Source organism: Stomoxys calcitrans, chromosome 3, assembly GCF_963082655.1.
Source record: "Stomoxys calcitrans chromosome 3, idStoCalc2.1, whole genome shotgun sequence".
NCBI lineage: Eukaryota > Metazoa > Arthropoda > Insecta > Diptera > Muscidae > Stomoxys > Stomoxys calcitrans.
In genome coordinates this window covers 13,801,905-13,816,348 of record NC_081554.1, presented here as the reverse complement: position 1 = coordinate 13,816,348, position 14,444 = coordinate 13,801,905, and the positions used below count along the sequence as shown (strand labels likewise).

Here is a 14,444-nt window from a genome sequence, read left to right as displayed (position 1 = left end):
CCGCCGTCTTTCAGTCGAAGTGGTCCTTTAATCCGCCATCCATCCACCTCGCCTCCACATCAGCACTGGTCGTCACGCTTTTTTTCTTCTTAAGCGTAGTCATCCCCCTTAAAAACAGACAAAAAAACTCCTCCAAATTTCCTAGATTTAAAATAAAAAAGTAAGAGTAAATATTTATTGGAAACAAATATTATATACTAAATTTTGTCATACATTCCTTTCTTTCGATTTCATTTTTTTTTAAATAATCATTCCATGTGATTTTATTGTACAACAAATCTGCTGTTAAACGTCTGCGTGGTTTAACGTACCTATTTAGTTGGATTCGTACTACCGATTACAATATGACAGACGTCACTCGACGGCTTTTTCGCTGGATACAACCTTGCGTTGGCTTTTTCTGAAACAAAATGGAGATCTTTGATGTGGTGCGTACATTGATGAGTAGAAAAATTGCAAAAACGGTAACTTTAAGTGAAAATTACTGCAAAAATATGTGATAATAATAAAATATAAGCAAATTGCAATCATTTAATGTAAAGATTATGTATCTGCGTTTAAATTACGGTGTGGAAAAATGCATTTGAAGTTTGCACAAAAATACAAATGAAGAATACATATGTATAAAAAATGAGCATGGTGGAAATAATAGAGATGATGGTCGACAAGAAAAAAATTTTTGCATAAAGTTTAAAGACCTATTGTGTGTGAATAAAGATTAAATTGTCAAAAGCCAAATCAAAGTGAAGTACAATAGATAGAAAACTAATGCTATAAAATAAAGGTTACAAAAAATTTAATTTCTATGAAGTGAAAAATTCTCTACTTGCTGAGACAGCTATGGCGAGAAAAAAAACTAAAGAAACAGATTATTAGCACCAACAACAACAACAAAACGGACAATAAACGACATCGTCAGTTTAACGAATGCCGCATACGACAATTATTACCCACGAATAAAACGACGGTATATATGTATATACCTGCATCTCTTCTTTTTAATTGTGCTGATGACAAAAAATTGTCGTTAGAGATGTATTGAAAAAATGGTGAAAATTAGCAAACAAATAAATAACCAAAACATATAAATAATGTCAAAATGTGATCTGAAGCCGCCGCTGCATGTGTATTTTTTTCTTCATTTCTTTTCAAGTTTCAAATCCGAATTTTCAATTATTTGAGAAAACCAACAAGAATAGAACAAATCAATCGAAAGAAATCCTACAATATACATATGGCTAGTTTGATAGCTTAGTAAAAACGACATGTTATAGAAAGTTTTATTCAAGGCACTTCATTTTTGTTTTTGCATAATTGTACATTTCTGTGGTGTGTCTCTGCATGTTGGATGTGTTGGGAGTGTGAAGTGTATGTGCGTGAGTGCTGCGATTGAATGCTAGTGTGTGTGTGTTTGGTGTCTTTAGCTGCCGTTTGTGTGCAGTTGTTCGTACTCTTAGGTGCTGCTTTAGATGTGTATAGAGAAAATTAAAAATTAGTTTTTTTTTGGCTTTGTGACGCCGCTGCCTTTTCTCTTTCGCCGTATATATACAAAATAATGTCTGCTCGCTTGAATTCTTCAAGCGATCTGTGTCTAAATATTAAATCCCAATAATGATGACCATTTCATTTTAATCATTTTCATTTTTATTCTATACTGAAGTGTTGTGTTAATTTTTGTTTCGTTTGGGCGTGTGTGTGTGCTTAATTTTTTTGTTTCATTTTATTAAAACTGCAGTGTTGCAAATTTTGGTATTATAAAACCTATTGTTATCGTTTATTGAAACATACAAGATGAGTGATGATTGAAAGTTGTCACTACACCTGTACTTTTTCAATGTGTTTTTATGCCATGTCTATTTCAGACAACAACCTACCCAGTAGCCAATAATCTGACTCGCAACTGCATGGAAAATACATGTTTGCAGTTCAATGGAAGGAAGCAAATTGTAAACAAAAAAAATATATTCGGCAACTCTTATGTGTATTATCCATATCAGTTTTTCCAAATCAGCTGTTAAAATAGCTCATGTTTGTCCTTTGTCTCTTAATTTCACAATGTTGCTCTATTTAAGTTGCATATTGCTTTAAACGGTCTGGTCTCTAACTATTTCAGAGTGTTGTGTTTCCTAGGATCTAGGAATTCTGAGAACGCAATTGAGCCAGAACTACTCTGGTTAACCGAGGAGGCTAACATCTTTAGATGCAATGGGTGGTAGTTGATTTCACTTGTAGTTGGTCGCCGTTTCTGCTAACGTGTCTACGTGAATGGTATCTAGATCCACTTGAAACGCCACCTGATCTAGAGGACCTCTCTTGTAGCGCTGACTCTAACGCCTGTGCCTTCGCACGGTTTGGATCTTTGTCTCTGACAGAGGAAGTACACATTGAGGCGACAGCCCCCGACAGAATGTAAGGCATCATTCCGACATATTTGAATGTTAATCCCCTACATGTCGCTCAGCTGGCGAATCCACAATGGCGCTGCATAGTTTATCACTGAACGACCAATTACTTTGTACGTAATTAACGAGGTTTCTTTGTCAGCACACCAAGTGGTGTCTGCAAGCGCCTTGAGGACTTTATTTCTATTCTTGACCTTCCCACAAATTGCAGTGGCATGTGCGGAAGATTTACATATAAAGGCTGTCAAATGTGACACTAAGTATACATATTGGGATGGGCGTCCCGGTAGCAGAGTTGGTAACGTGCTTGGATTACCAGTGCAGGGATCGTGGGTTCGATTCCCGCCAGAAGCCTTGGTCTGTCGCTACTGGTGGTATCACAATGGACTTTAAATGGTCTAAGTGAGTCTGTAAAGGACTGCCGCTCTTACCTAACCTAACCCATACATATTGGGAAAGTTGGTGGTCAGAACACTTAGGCAAGTCGACTTTCACATCTAACTCCGCATACTATACGCTGACTATGAGTATGTACAGTGTGGCTGAAGATTTGTTGGTGGATATCTTCAAATTTCTATTTATCTTTCTTTTATATTCTTTATTTTTAATGGCTGGGGAGCCAAATTTTAGGTAAATATAATAAAGTACCTCATTATGTTAAGAAATGAATTTAATTATCTGTTATACTCAGGTTACTGAAATGTTTGTATGTAATTATTTTATGGGCCTTATTGGCTTTATATTACATATTTGGTTAATAAATGAAATTAAATTTCTGGGTGCAAAATAAACCTCACGCAGATGTTATCAACGAGAGGGTCCGAAGCCCTGATCATATAATGGCATATGAAACGATCTCGTTGCCGTCTGAAAGGTGTAGAATAGAGGAAAGGTAGAGATTAAATAGTGCTGTAGGGACAACTCCGCTTGGTGGTACTCCCTGTTTCGCTTATCGGGGCTTTGAATTAGAACTGGCTGGAGAGACGTATTAGTGATGTCCTCTACAAGCGTGGCATGTACCTGGACCTCTCGAAGTCTTTTTAGAGGTCCAGAACCACTAGGAACGTCCGGATTTAGACCACGTTAAATATGCAATGTAGTGATGGCCTGCAAGCAGTCGTCGTGCTATGCAAGCAACGGCATCCGTGCTGGTGCTCAACAAAAGGAAATTCTCCAGATAGTCCCGGCAGGAGAAGTCCCTCAATCATCTTGGATACTGCCGAGAGAAGGAAGACCGGTCTGTGCGACTATCCTTAACTTGGGTCCATTTCAGGCTTCAGTAGCGGAATCACTTGGCCCATTTTCCAGACATCAGGAACTGAAAGTGCTTAGAGACAGGTTGAGGATTTGTGTCATGTATTCGACATCCGTTACATGCAAGTTTTCGAGCATTGGCGTAGAGATTCCGTCGGTGCCCAACTTTCGGCTGATCGCTTTGCACGATATTGTGTAATGAATTCTAAATCCTTTGGAAAGAGAGGAGATCGCAAATCTAAAAAAAAAAAACACCCGTACGTCAGCAATAAGTCTGTTTAATTTTACAGTAAGTGTGTATGTACATTATGAAATGCTAGGTGTGTACGTACATTATGAAATTCAAACCAAACCAAGCATAAATAAGGTGACAGTTGTCAAAGTTACACAATATCCTTTAGAAAGCCACGTAAGTTTCAGAGATTTTCCTGTGTATAGAACCCAAAAAACCTAAAATAGTCTTTTTTACGCAAACCATACAAATTTTCTAGCGAAAAGCTCGATGATTATAGAATAAAGTAAATAGAAATTTCGAAATATTATTTTTAGGTACACCCTGCAAACCACTTTAACAGTAAAAATTTAAAGAATAAAATATGACATGCAACCAACGATATGTTTCTTGATGTGGAAATACCCCTTGCTTTATTTAAATCAGTTTTATGATATTCGTAACAATTATCTATACACTTCTTGAATTCATCTAGCTATGTGTACATATGTATATAGTAAAAATGTTTTCTACTTCTTGCCTTTTACTGTGTAATAAATTGATTGCTTTTCCTACACGTCATGTATAGAGAGTAAGAGAGAAGATAATGGATGACAATAATGAGATACAAAAAGAATACAAAAATATTATTAATTCCGTTTTAGATATATGTACTACATGCATACATACCCACAACAACTATAAGAGTAAGTAGCTGCAACAGCTCTTATGACGTTATATGACGTGGAAACCAAAGAAATATTTATGCAGCTTATTGTATAAATGTCTATCTGTTGGCTTCTATGTATGGGATGTGTTTGTTTGTATTTTTTGCATTTGATATAAAATCGAATAATGTACCTATATACAAATTTACCTATGTACGTACATTCATTTATACTTGCAAAACTTAAGTATGAGTAGTCACATCACTACAATTTGCAATTTTCCTTTATTACTGTCGTGCTGAATATTGTTTTTGCCATTGTCGTTGCTATTACTCTTTTTACAGCTGTTAATAGTTGGCTTGTGGGATTAGTTTTTTTTTTAAGTGTTTCTTCTTTTATGTTATTCTCTTAGTGGCAACTGTCTTACTTGCAACAAACAAAATCATTTTTCCTATTCGCCGTAAATCATTATCTTCGCTGCCAACGCGGCTGCTATTTTATTTAGGTATATCATTTGAAGTTTTTCTTGGTGATCTTCAATACAATGCAATCCAAACACCCGTTGCCAAAGACTTAAGAGTCACATACACATTTTGATCTATAAACTTCAGTTGATTGTACATAGGTTGGTTCTTTAATAAATATTAAACCATCCCGGCACGGGATAGCTGTGTGCACCATACAGGCCGAGACATTGAGGTTCGATCTGTGTGGTGTTCATTGCTGTCACGAGAATCTTAGCTGCGAGCTATCGGGCACGTCCAAAGGTTGAAGATAGTGGAATGCTCCATACGGAGTAGCTGCAACGACAGTCGCTGAAAATCAGCGGTGTTGAGCGCAAAGTCTCTGTGAGAGGAAGGCGGCACCGGCTCTGGCATAAATACTGAGGGCCTATGATGCTCGATATGACAGAACAAAAGCTTATATTTATAATTTTAACTTCTTGGTTTCTGGGTGCATCTTAGTTTTAAAGGTTCAAATATGATTTGCATCGTTGATCCATATCATGCCGATCGGTATTAGTGTCCCCTTGAAATGCCCAATGCCATATGTGCACTCGGGGAGGGGTGGATTCTCAGGCACTTGATTTCATGTTTCAATGTCAAATTCTTTATTCCTATAACCCTTTCCTTTCAGTCCACATTGTCATTGAAAGGTTTTATGTCGTCTTTAGGAGTTTTAGTTTAGGAGGTGGCGGTTCTTGAGACACTCGAATAAAAATTCTTCGCAATCTACTCTTAATACCTTGCATTTATAGGATTAATATATAGGATTTGTCATGATTATTTTACATGCTCCATATTTCAATTGGGTGCGACTTTGTTCTGATCGGGAAGTTTTAGATGTGGTGATGACCTCCAGACACTTGGTGCTGTATTTCTATGTCAGTTTAGTTCTACAATTTGAGACCCATCGCGCAACATGTCCGCTAAGGAGTTTTTTTGGAAAGAAGACGAGCTCACAAACTACCCTCTTCACCACATTACCATTCCAGACTATGTAGGAACATTTCAAGTAAATTGGTTCAGTCTATTCTATAACAAAAACAAAAATGATTGATGAAACTAAATAAAAAGTATGTGTCTCGCTATTTAATGTAAACAAAAAACTGAACGCTCTTTTCTTGTTAAATCACTTTTACTTTTATAAACTATACTCAAAAAAATTTTTTCATTGATTGCATAATGCGGCCATATAATTAGTTTACTTGATTGGGCAGAATCGTTCAGAACTGGTTCCTTTTTTCATGACTTTGCATCGACACAAATAACGGATGAATATGTAAAAAAGCAACAACAATTTGCTGTTTATTTTTCTTGTATTTTTTTGAAAACTAAATCTATATTTTCTCAATTTTTTCTTAATTAAATCTGATTTAATGAATATTCTGCACATCTCTGAGAAAATATCTTGATTGATATCAATTTTCACAATTTCGCCTTCGGAAAAACGTTGACCGTTTTATAATACAATCTTTTGACATTTAGTACATCTACTAAACGTAAGGTCATGATATGTTTTTTTTTTTTTTAATTTGTGAGGCCAATGGGAAAAATGTAAAACCTTTTGTGAATGGAAGTGTAAGTCTGAATCAAATATTAATACAATTACCTACACAAATCTTATCAAATTGTATAACATTGCAAAGTCGCACATGTTCTGCAAGTTTAACAAATGTACACATCTTACAACTATTCTCAGTTTGCTTGTACCATTGAATTTCCTGTTGCAATCTCGCATCTATTAATATATTTGTCTAATAACTTTGTATAGGCTTTCTTTACCACTGTTGTACAAGGTATTACCACTTTGCTGCATTTGGGTACGGGGTACAACTTTTGGTAACGTTTTTCTTGCCGAATTTTCAAAAAAGGATAAAATTTGCTCAATAGTTTATTTAGATTCGCTTATCGAAGCAATTTCGAAACTTTGGCGATCATCGAACTCATTATGTATTTCAAACATATCTGGCAATCCGTTAAAAGTAAAACTCATTTTATAATGTGCTAATGGTCAAAAATCCTTTATCCTCTCTTTCTACTACCTTACCTCTCTTTCTACTACAAAGTGAGAATTATGGCTGTTGTGAATTGTATCTTAATTCCTTTTACAAATTGTGAATACTGTTTGCAAAACCAAATATCAAAATAAAAACCGCAGTTGTCACATTTGTTCCCTTTGAAAGACGAAAAACTTTGGAATAGTCTACAAAAACCTCAAAAATAACTTAATACTTTTATTAAATTTGTTTCATAAGTTATGGGGGAATGTCCTACTGATTTAGTCAGCAAGTTTTTTTGTTGTTGCAAAGTCGGTTATCTAAAAAAAGTAATCACGAAAATATTTCGCGTAAAGCGAACGTAGTACAAACCATACCTTGCAAAAAGAAAAAAAAAAAACACATGCAGGCTTTACTTCAACAATTTGACACTGAAATGTCTTACTTAAAACAACACAATATTTGGCAACTCAATTCGTACGCAAAGGATATACAAGGTCGACATTGATTAAGGTGAGCTGAAAATAACACATTTATAAAAATAAATATGTAATAAGAAATATATTAAAAAATATCTATGTTTATAATATAAAAGTTTTTATGAGTTAATTGATGAAACTTCGAGAAACATCAGACAATTATTAGGCAGAAAATGCCTTTAGAAGTTATTCGTAATTATGTATCTTTAAAGCAAAACAGAAAGAAAAACGAACAAACCAAACCCCCATCTTCTATATGTGGATGCGTGTGTATGTGCATGAACAGTAATGTTTGTGTACAAACCAGCCAAACACTCGGCATTATTATAAAAACAAAAACAATAACAGTAATGTAGCCGATGTTTATGCACGACGAGACTTGGTGGATACGAACGAAATAAGTGAGTGACTGAGTATAAAATGAAACGTCGTTTCGCGTTGGCTGTCATGCTTATTTGATGGTGTGGTGCGACGTTATAGTTGTTTTTGTTTATTTGGTAGGCATTACCATCATCAGTACGGGCAATGGCAATCCACGAAGAAAGGCATTCAGAGATTGGCATAGAGAAAAACGCTCTCATAGCACAACACGACTTTTATGTATATGTACACATACCAACATTTAATTTTGTCTTTGTAATCATCAATAGGTACATTTGTTATATTTGAGTTACGTTCGCGATAACTTTTGTTGATAAAAACTCAACTAAGTATTAAGAAAATAATAAATTTTATATGTTTTTAACTCATAAATTTTGTATATATATGTCCTTTATTTAATATTGGAGTATATTAAATATATTACAATAAAATATGGCCAATAAAAAACTGTTCAGTGTGAACATAGGACATTAACAAGCTCTATCGTTGGCCAAAGGCTTGGGTTGATTCCACGATATATGGGTTGATTCCTATTTTGTATTGACGAATAAATAGTAGTGGATGTCATGACATCTGTCAAACATATACTGCATGATGTTTACGTTAGTCTACCCATGAATTTTTAAAGATCTGATAAAAAATCTACTTTTTTACAAGGAATTACAAAAATAAGTATGTAGGTACATATGTGTACATAAACATTTTAAAGTGCATAAGAACTATAATCATAATTCATAATAATTTCGTTAAAACTCAACAGTTCCATCACGACTGTTCGTCTAGTTTTTGTTATGACACAGCCTTACTGCGTTTACATATGTATATTGGCTAACACACATCCCCATAAGCTATGCAATTTGAATTTTTGTACTGAATACACATCATATATGGTTAAATATATTCCACTATTCGCTGCAGAGACAATGCATCGTTATCACCTTAACCATCACCACTGCCAATAATACTCTTTTTTTTTGTGAAAAATAATTATGTGGTTGTTGGTTAGTGTCATTATAGTGCCCATAAGCATTGCCGCCGTTGCTGCGAATACAATTACGTTTGACGCTTTACTTCAGCGGATATTCCTTCCAGTCGTTTTCTGATTTCTTTGTGAGTTTTTATATCCAATAGAATTAACAAGCCTTAAACTCAATGGCGGCGTTTTGTTTTTTCCTTCGACGCCGTTGTCTTTACTGCCATCATTGAAGTGATTTTTGTTATTGTAATTGAAATGCACTTATTGCTCACGGCTGCCTGCTATAGCATGTAAACGCAAAAACTTTAATACACAGAAATCGAACTGAAATCTAAAAATGAATGGTCAGTCAGTCGTACCTCATATACTCTCTTCAATTATACTCAAAAAAGTCGCGTCATTGAGATACATATTTGCATCTTCGTGTTATAACTGCCGACATTTTTTTTCGCATACCGTAATAACGATTGCTTTGTCGTTATTTTTTTTTTTAAGTTTAGGAGACGTCGTGCTTTGTTTGTGATACTTTTACACAGAAAATGAATGTACAACACTGAACGAAGGTGTATGTGTTGTTGTTCATAATACTAAACACATAGAGCAGCCAGGCCGACGACCGACTGCTTTCCTCTTTATAATTCTCTCATACAGTTTGAATGTTGAACAACCTGCAGTCTGTCCAAGCGTCTGTCTGTTCGTCGTCTACTGCCGGCTCATGTTGTTGTTATTAATTTTTTTTGTTGTGCTTGCTTGTCTAAAGTCTGGCGAGTGTTTGCACGTGATACGATTTTTTTAGTTCTGTATTTCTTTTTTCTTCTCTGCTTCGTTTTCACATTTAATATATTTTTGTTTATTTTTATTTACGTTTTCCCCACATACGATTCCGGCATGTTTTAGTTTGGCAAATTTCGTTTTTATCGCATGTTTTATCAGCCATTTTGCTTTGGGATCAACGGCTATTTGATTTTTTTACTATTCTCTGATTTGTTTGTGGAACGGGCTCTCTCGCGCTCTCAATATTTTTAGGTTATTGTCTTTTTTTATGTACATATTCATTCATACGTCACTTGCATTCCTATAATTTGCGTTGTCAGTGATGCCAATATCAACAAATATGAATTATAATAACTCATAATTTTTTTTATAGAAATGCTAGTTCTTTTTTTATATTAATGCTGGTACTTTGCTTTTTGTGACAAAAATCAATATTTTTCACAATTTCTTTAGATAATAGATTTTAAAGCGAAAAGACTTGTTGATTTCATTCAGTATTACCTATGATACAATTTTAATTAAAATATTATGTTATTGAAATTTTTGTAATGTTTGAAAAAAGTAATCGTTGTTGCTGTGGTAGCAGTGTGTTATACACTGAGGCGGCAGCCCTTGCCGAAGATCAATCTGGTACGTACAACCGGCTGCCGTGGCGAAAAAGTAGTCGTAAAATTTATCGGTTTCCCATTGTGAATCACGAATATTGTATCGGCCTTAAAAACAAAGAAGCCTCGGTCGTACTGCGATCGGTTTTAGGCACAGGAATAATCGAGCCTTCCCAGAGACTGGTCAGGCTACAACAACAACAAAAAAGCAAAAAATTTTTATAATCAAGGAATCGGAAAAACAAATCGTACATACTAAAAACTTCTGTATTTGATAGGAAAGAAGAAGTTTATAAGAAGTTTTATATTCATTTGTCGTTCCGTTTGCAACCCATCGAAATATAAATTCTGACCCTAAAAAGTATATATTTTTGATCATCGTAAAATTCTAAGATGATGTAACGATGTCAGTGTGTCTGTTCGTCTGTTTTAATCGCTCTACTGACTTCAAAAGTTAAAATATTTAGCTGAAATTTAAAACAGATCCGTATTTTTGTCCATACACAGATTAAGTTCTTAAATTGGCCGTATCAGACTTTATTTATGGTATGATCGCATAAAAAGCGTATTTGTTAGCCGATTTCGCAGAAAATTGAAAATTTTAAATGTGTAAGGCTTACCTCTCTACGAGGTAATTAAAATATGATTCGTTTTTTTGAAAATGTTTGCACATATGTGTACAATTTCAAGGAAAAAATTTGCTTTTGCGTTAGGATTATTCTTGGAACAAGTAAAAAAAACCAAAAAAATCACGACGAGTGAACGAATTGACAAAAAATAATGAGGCGTCGCTATCGAATATTTGTATTTTAATCGCCCTGCTTTGGATTTTATTGACCCTTTAGAACGCAGAGGTTTGAATCACGTGTGTAACACCAGGAAACATGTTAAGTGAAAATTCTAGCTTGCTTCAGAAAAAAAGTGTAAAAAAAGTATATTTGATTAAAGTTCATTCTAAGTTTTATTAAAAATGCATTTACTTTCTTTTAAAATTACTTTTTGGGCAACCCAATATTTTAATATTTGTCTTTATCTTTCAATGGCTAAATATCTACATCAGAATGCTTTTAGAAGACTAAAAAGTTTTCATTTACAAAGACTGTATGGTGATTACAACAGACATGCCGATTCATTGTTGCCAAATCAAAAAATTTTGGAAATACCACTAAAAATTCTGAGCGGATAAAGATATGGGCACAAAACATAACGTAGTCAATGTAAATGTTTTTCCAGTAATGATCAAACCGATCTACCCAAGAATAACTGTTTGGCAGGCAATTACAAGTTTGACATGCTCGAGGTGGCCATGGATCAGCATCTATACCCACTAGGGTTCGCAAACGGAATCGACTTCTGGAAACGGAATGACAAATTTAACGAATACCTGTACTCTTCCTTCTGGGGGCCACCGTGGCGCAGAGTTACATAAACATGTCCGCCTATAACGCCAAACGCTTGGCTTCAAATCCCGGCATGAGCTTCAGAAAAAAATTTCAGCGCTGGTTTTCCCCTTACAAATGCTGGCAACATTGTCAAGGTATCCAGCCATGTTAAAACTTTTCTAACAAGCGGTCTCGCTAAGCGGCACGCCGTTGGGACTCGGCATAAAAAAGGAGGTCTCATATCATTGAGCTAAAATTTAAACACATGTGAGAAGTTTGTCCCTGTTCCTTAATGGAGTGTTCATGGCAATTTTGAATTTGTATACTCTTCCTTCTATAATGAGCAACATTAACATTCTGTTACAAACATTGTTTATTGACATGAATAGTTGACTCGATTAAAATTACTTATTCCAAATTTATGATTTTTTTTATGTGGTCAAATACTAGAAATGGGCAGCCGGTTGTACGTACCGGATGGACCCGTTGGAGTTCTTCATCGGCAAGAGCTGCCCCCGCCTGTGTACAACACAATGCTACAACAATAACTAGAAATGAAGTTGCAATCTATTGGGTTGCCCAAAAAGTAATTGCGGATTTTTTAAAAGAAAGTAAATGCATTTTTAATAAATCTTAGTATGAACTTTAATCAAATATACTTTTTTTACACTTTTTTCCAAAGCAAGCTAAAAGTAACAGCTGATAACTGACAGAAGAAAGAATGCAATTACAGAGTCACAAGCTGTGAAAAAATTTGTCAACGCCGACTAGATGAAAAATCCGCAATTACTTTTTGGGCAACCCAATGTTTGCACTAAATCGGAGGTCAATAAATTTACACTTGAATATTGTGGTATCTTTGAGGAAATTTTCAAAAATGTCATTGGAGTCTTACAAATATCCTTAAATGTCATATAATGTTATTAACAGAAGCAACACTCTTTAAAAAACCAATTTAATTGCATGTACGGTACCTATAATGATTCACTGAGTAAGGTTAAGTAAAGCAATCAGCCGATATACAATTTTTTAAATTTTCACAGTACTCGGCATTGAGGATGTCTGTTTTTACATTCATTCTTTACGTTTTATCTTATTTGTGACACTTTTAATCTGCACATTTGGAATTCCTCAATGTTCATGGGCTTTCCACTTTTTGTTTTATGAATGATTAACCTTATATTATTTAGCTATGTGCATATATCTCCATTTATGGCGTATGAAATGGCTAGTATATTGGCATTACTGTCATTCTCTTTGCGTGCTAAACCTTTTATCTCACTTTACACTCTTCAAAGTATTCTCAGTATTGCGTGCAGAGTCATTGTCGTGCTTTGACGACATTAATTCGACGCCTGCGTTGTTCATACTTCTATTTTTCTTATACACACAAGCCTCTCATGTTGAAATAGGCACACACGTCTGTCTATTCATTTCACTTCAATGAGCACATTTGAATGCATCGGATACACGGAATACAGAGCCAGACCAGAGGTTTGGTAACTTTTTTTACTTCTGCTTGATTGATCGTCAATTCAGTTTATAGTGATAAAATGTGTTGCGGCATTAAATTTTGTGTATTAATCGTGTAGAGCAATTAAAAAAAGCAACAAAGAAAAATTAAAAATTGCCAACTTTCTTTAAAAGAATTTGTTAATTGAAATATGATGTGGGGTTAGTTCTTAAGTTTCAAGCATCTAATTCATACAATATTTTCAAATCATGATATTTTGTATTCTTCAAGGCCATGTCGTAACTTGGCATACGTCACTGACCTACCTTAACTACTAAATTTGGAACATTGAACTCCTCTTGTTCACACTGCACAAACAGGAAAAAATGAATATGCAAACACAAAATATCAGGGATTTAAATGACTTGTCGTGTACTGTACAGTTGTTAAAGTATGAGTGATGAACATATCTCAGTTCATCACCCATATGTGGGTTGTCACACATTTTATTGGTTAACAATCAAGGATTACCATTATAATTCAAGCAATGCCTTGAATTACATGTTTAGATTTTAAGGGTTTTATTAAAAATATTTTACCTTATGTTTCAATTAATTTTTAAATACTTGAAATTTTAATAAATAATTGAAATACATATGCCGTTTATTAATTGTTTGTAGAATCTCTATTTTTGTACTTACTTTTTTGTTGCTACTTAAATTCTGACAACTCTACATGTGGGACAATTGAAAATATTTTGTGTCATGACCGTTGGAAAATAATTTTTTTTGTATTATTACCCTCCCTAGCTGCGGTGGTGTCTTGCTTTTTTGAGCTAATGCTTAGTTCGTTTGCACCAAGCATACCGACTATCGACCCATCATCATCATCCGTATCAAAGCATACACCACCTCAGCTCTTAAATGTATCCAATTCCCATTCATTCATGTCTACATTTATTTTATTTATTTCATCTTAATATGAGGCAATAACAACAACCACGACAAAATAAAACGGCAAATTCACACAAAGCGGGCAAAAACGAATTCATAGGAGAAACATCAGCAATGACAACAACAACACATTGTATCGAGCGGGCGTTTGGTCTTTCGAAGAAGTAGTTAAGCAACGAGAAGAGAAAAAGAAGAGGTTGCTCTACAAAATCGTAAAATAAAAAAAATCCAATCATTCGTCTTTTTTGTTGTTGTTGTTTGCTTGTACTTTTTTGTTCGTATTGTTTTTACTATTGCTCGGCAGCGGATGGTGATGGTGATGATGATGGTATTGCTGTTGTGTAGCTGCCACCGCCGCGCGTTCTCTCGTATTGCTGTGCTACACTTTAGATACTTTTGATTATAT

General features: G+C 34.7%; 1 protein-coding gene across 6 annotated transcripts in view; it reads left to right on the top strand.

The window, feature by feature from the left end:
• Positions 1-330: 330 nt before the first annotated feature.
• LOC106084024 (hornerin) overlaps positions 331-14,444 on the top strand; it is a 120,992-nt gene continuing 106,878 nt past the window's right edge. For all 6 annotated transcript variants that reach the window (XR_009397797.1, XM_059365971.1, XM_059365969.1 and 3 more), the window contains exon 1: positions 331-428. The gene's annotated coding sequence lies outside the window, so the exon portion shown is untranslated. The remainder of the gene's footprint in view (positions 429-14,444) is intronic.